Genomic DNA, 5730 nt, shown 5'->3' with positions numbered 1-5730 from the left:
ATGAAAGTTGAAAAAAATACAATATATTTTATTAGAAATAATTTTTCTGTACTGTTTAATGTGCACATTATCAGCAAAGTAGTTTGTAAGCTTACTCAAATGTAATTTCAAATGATTATAAAGTGATCTATGTTCTTGTACTCCACTACAATTTATGGCCCCTCCAAAATAAATGTTTAAATAAGGAATACTGTAATCTCATTGTAATACGTAAGTTTTATGGTCATGCCTTTTCATCTACACAAAACAGGAATGAAAAGAGAAAAAACAAATACTGACTAAGGTAACAATAAGGTTTTACCAAATATGTAACCATGTCAGTAAAAAACAATTTCAGGCCATTTAAAAATTTCACCAAAGTATGTTTTCAGTGATCATCCTGTTTTATTAATGTGCCATACGGCATAGAAAATATCCACAAGAGCATTTTGAGAAAAAAAAATCTACTTTCCATTCGACAAATAAAATTCACTCAAAAATGCCTTACCATAATAAATGAGCTTGATACAGTGCTTGGAACAGACTGTAAATATCAAATGCACCATGTTTGGAGTTCAAATTATCCCATTAAATATCTGAAATGCATTCAGTCAGAATAGCATACTAATACTCACTCAGCACGTCAAGTCAAGGTTGACATACCTCTCTGTGTGTTAAACAATCCTTTACCTACCATCCTTCTGTATCAGGTTTCTAGTCATAATATTCATCAACATGTTTCAGTTACTTAAAACCTACTATGAAACAGCCTGTGACTTTTCCTGCTAGAGCATAACACTTCACTGTGAAAGGCTTTTTATTCACATTAAAACTTTCTTACACAGACTATATTACATATGATAAAGGTGAATGAAATAACACAGTGCAGCACTTACAAAATGTATGTTTTCACCCAAATGAAAAATATTGCAAGTAGTAAAAACAAAGAAAAACCTCTCATCAAACAGATAAAAATAGTTCCCTTCAGCTTCATATCCCTGATAAACAATAGAACCACCACCAGAAAAAAAAGCTGTTCCTAAACAAACTCACACATATTACATATACTACTACAATGCATTACTTAAATCATTCAGGTATAGTAGATGACAGATCTATAGGGATTTCAGGAAGTGCAAAGGACATAGGAATGACCCTATTTCATGCTTATTTCCATAAAGAGAAAACCTGATTAAATAATTTATGAAGTTGATGGTAGGTATGAAAAAATATACCAAGCTCATGCTTAATGAAACTTCCTATTCAACATTGCAAACATATTTTCTAATCAAGGACATAACTAAGTACTTTGAGCCCTTCAAATTTTTATGGGCAAAAATCCAAATTAGTAAAGTAAACAATCATCACATTTAAAACAGGATAAATGTAAAATTAAGCATTATAACTGGAAATTTACATGGTGTGGGGATTAGGATCTACATTACATACATACTGTATAGCACCATACTATACAGCAATTAAAAACCTTAGTTTTGCCTTTATTCTTTTTAAAGATGACAGGTTATCTTCAAATCTTGTAATGCATTAAAAACAATCAATACTGTAATAATGTCTGGCCAACTGTCGACCACTAAAATTGATACTGGATGAAATCTGAGGTAACATTGCTGTTGATACGTAACTATTTTTTCATTTTCCACATCCTATCAAGCTCCAGCAGACAGCAGAAACTGTCAAATTTGACATTAAAAAGTAGTACAATGTCACAAACACATGCTCTCATGATACTGTAAAAGACCTCTTTAAACAGTTCTGTAAAACCTGCTGACTGTATGACTGAAGGGAACTGACTTAATCCCCTATCATGTGGATTTGACATGTAACATCAGGTAAGAAGAATGCTTATTGAATGGTGAATGACCGAGTAAGGAGGTAGATTAAATTCTTTTGACTAACAACAGCTCAATAGCTGTACATTCAGAATCCAGAGAAAGGTAAAGGGTTTTGAGGTACTGATGAAATTAAGAGGTTCACCCAAAATCAAACTTAGCTCAAAACAATCTGCAATTACTGAACTGTAAATATAATATATATTAAATACTGTACAGCAGTTTTTCTTGTTTGGAATATTATAAATGATATGAAAGGCAAACAAATGTCGAAGTCCAAAGGAATGGACACATCAAACACTTAATGGAAATATGAATTTATCAGACCACAACTCATGTTACTGCAACTATATTCCAGATACAAATATGTTGCTGGACCTTGTTCCAGTATTGTAGAGCAAAATCTATATTCTCTCCTTCAAAAGAAGATATGCACTTGTGGTTTTAATCTAAATAATGTGTAACTATGAAGCTGCCAGTTAATTTTGACCAATAGCATATTCATCAATATTTTATTTGAATATGCTATTGGTCAAATTCACAAATCCCAGATATGTACTGGACTTCTTTTAGTATTTCCCACTTCACAATTCTCATGGAACCGGTAATATTGTAATAAGTAATGCTGAATACCTAACAATACGTAATTGGTTTTATTTATAAGGCCCAGGCTACACGCTTTCTGTGTCAACATTTGAACCAGGTCAATTACCGAATGTCCCTTATTGTAAAATCACATAATGTACTGTCTTTGTGACCTGATTTTTTTCTACATTTTGTAATTGCCAGCAGTTTAAGTATCTAGTTCTTAAGTGCCTTAAGTATCTAGTTCTCTAGAATAACCTTGCTGAGTATGGTCACAAAATATGCTTAGACCATTAGGAATATTACTGGAAGGCTATCTTTGACATACAACATGCTGTTACATATATCTTCAATTTATGTTTTACTTTTGTTTTTCATTGATATTTAAGAAAAAGGCAATTTCTTCATTCAGTTTTCTTCTATTTTGCAGTGTAATTAAATTTTTGGCTTGTTTTCTATTGCAAACATTGAGAATAGGGAGCTGAAGGTAGTTGCTAATAAAATAAAGGCTACATTAATGCAAGTCAGAAATACTTGTAGTCTCCCTTGCCTCAGATAGGGCATAAATGTTTTTGTCATCTTTTGAACCATACATAAAACATCAGAAGGCTCCTGGAATGCCTTAAATATCTAGTTCTTTAGAATAACCTTACTGAGTATGGTCACAAAATACATATGCTTAGACCATTAGGAATATTACTGGAAGGCTACCTTTGACATACAACATGCTGTTACATATATCTTCAAGCTTATGCATTCATATTTTGCATTTTCTCTTTCTATGTTACACAGACAGCAATAGGCAATACGTAATAAGTTACATACTTCAGTTCTATAGAATTTCTAATTTCTTCATTCACGCAAAAACTGCCCAGACTTAACCTAGATGACTTATACATCCTAAATTCATGGCAGACAGCAAGGCATAATGGTTGAGTAATAAAGCTTTTACATACGTATTTGTCAAGTCGGGAGTTTGATTGCAAATCACTCAGCTGCTTGTGCTATGCATACACAGTACTAGGAGTCAAAGGCAGTAACTACTCTACTGTACATAATTACCCTACATTTCTATGTTGCAACATGAATAATTTTCATGCCCTAAACCTTGACAGCTATTTCGATATATTACTGCAGTCAGGGATCAGTCTTTTAATATTAACCTCTCAATGAGCTGTGCCAACAGATTGGGCTTTACTTCATAGTATATTTTGAAAATCAGGTATATTATTATTGACTAAGGTCAACAATAATAATAATAATTGCAGATATATAATATTGTTCTGCATTATTCTGTGCAATTTTATCTTTACTGCCTTTAACCCACCAAGTTTATGTCCCAGCATAAATGAACCCCATACTTTGGGTCATTTTTTTTTTTTTTTAAGTTTCTAAGGTCTTTTTGTGTTGGTATGGATTAAAAATGTCTGAGGTGGGTCATCAGCTAAGCACTAGATTTGCCTTAAAGAAGCATTTATGGGAATGCATTTATTTGGATAAATAATGCATTGTATTTTGGATAATATAGTTATCAAGATGAATCTCCCACAGCAATGTCTCTTCAGATTTATGAATGTGCAGTAATGACAAAACGACAAAAATGTTTTGTGCTGGGTGCTTCATACAGTTTAGTGGGGGAGGGTACATGGATTGTTCCTGTAAACTGTATCTAGTCCAGGGAGGTAACTCATAGTTTGTGGGGACCGCTCGAGTATATTCTAGCTTCTTCTCATGCTTAAGATCTTACAATATTACAAATAAAATATAGTACAGTAACAATGGTATTAAACTAAATGTACACCACATACACAAGTTTCATTTCAAATACTTGACTTACAAATTTTCCTTGCAATCTGTAAATTTAAATACCTAGTTCATTAATTATTCTTGGGCAAATTAAAACGCTCCAAAAATATACTAACAGTATATACGTACACAGAGAAAAACTGCTAATTAGACATACTGTAATTTATGGTGTTCTAGGTCAAGTTAGCATTTGGGCTGGAGCAAACCCATGCTAATTAGGTCTTTAATAACTTGTCATATTTCAATAATTTTTGTTTTCCCACATCTGTAGAATGTAGTTCCCTCACTATGGTCCCCCAAGTTGTTAGCTGGGGGGGGGAGAGAGATTTGAGTTTAACCATTTTAAGACATAAATGTACTGAAAGACACCAATTATGTTGCTTAACCTACCTTAGCCTATGCCAAGGCCCATGGCACAAAGACTGCAATTGGGTATATACAATCTGCCATCTACCCCTATAATCTGATGCTAATCTAGCTACCTATACCCTACAACTAGTCTCACCTATTATAGTCTAATCCCACCTGTTCAACTGCCATCAACCACGAACTATTAGTCAAAAAGTCTGATTATATTTTTAACTTACTTTTCCTTCAGTGTACATAAGTCGTCATTCTTTGTGTATTTGTATGTGTCCAAATTCACCCTAATGCCTATACCTCTGTTAAAGAGCCAGTGAAGCTATGCTTCATTTGAACTGAAACTAAAAAACTAGGATACAGTATATTCTAAAATTGTATTCTAAAAGTGAATAGAGAACTGGGGATTCCAGAGTGGTTTTTGCTGGGTCACAGCAACAGGTTAGATTAAGCAGGACTGGAGAGGACTATATGTGATACCTATATTATACCTAATACATTATGACTGTCAAGGATTGGTGATGGGTTGTGGTGAATAGCTACATTTCTCTTCTATCATATCATGTGTACAATCCCAAAAAAAGTACATTATGACGCATCCTGACATCGGAGATGGGCATCAGACGCGACTTCTTGTTGGTGAGAAACACAGCTAAAAACCTCTACTCCGGTGTCAGAACGCGTTATAATGTACTTTTCTTGGGGTTGTACACATTGATCGTACATGGTCCACCCCTGTACCATGCGGTTTTTTACCCTACCTACCATTCATCAATTAGCCTAGCCCAGTTAAGTGTAACTATAACAATTGTGACATAACTCTTTACTTAAAAACATAAGCGAGGCTAATAGGTCCCTTGCCTTAGTATTTTCATGTCTGGCATAAAAGTTTATTTAATGCTCCTTTTCTCTTTAAAGTATGCAAATCATTGTTAATAATGTATATAAAAATCGCCATTTACTTCATCAGAAAGTCTTGGTACAGGTTATAACTAGGCCCAACAACAAGGCCAACTTAAAGAACATCCGTCGAACATCCTACTTTAAGACACACTGTGGAGTCTTAGGCTAGCTCCGTTAAAGTCACAAGGCCAGTACTAAAATACACTGTTTCCTTAGTTGTTTGCTGCATAAATAAGTATAAATCATA

The sequence above is a fragment of the Macrobrachium nipponense genome, chromosome 21 (genome assembly GCF_015104395.2).
Source record: "Macrobrachium nipponense isolate FS-2020 chromosome 21, ASM1510439v2, whole genome shotgun sequence".
NCBI lineage: Eukaryota > Metazoa > Arthropoda > Malacostraca > Decapoda > Palaemonidae > Macrobrachium > Macrobrachium nipponense.
Note: the sequence above shows the minus strand (reverse complement) of the source record.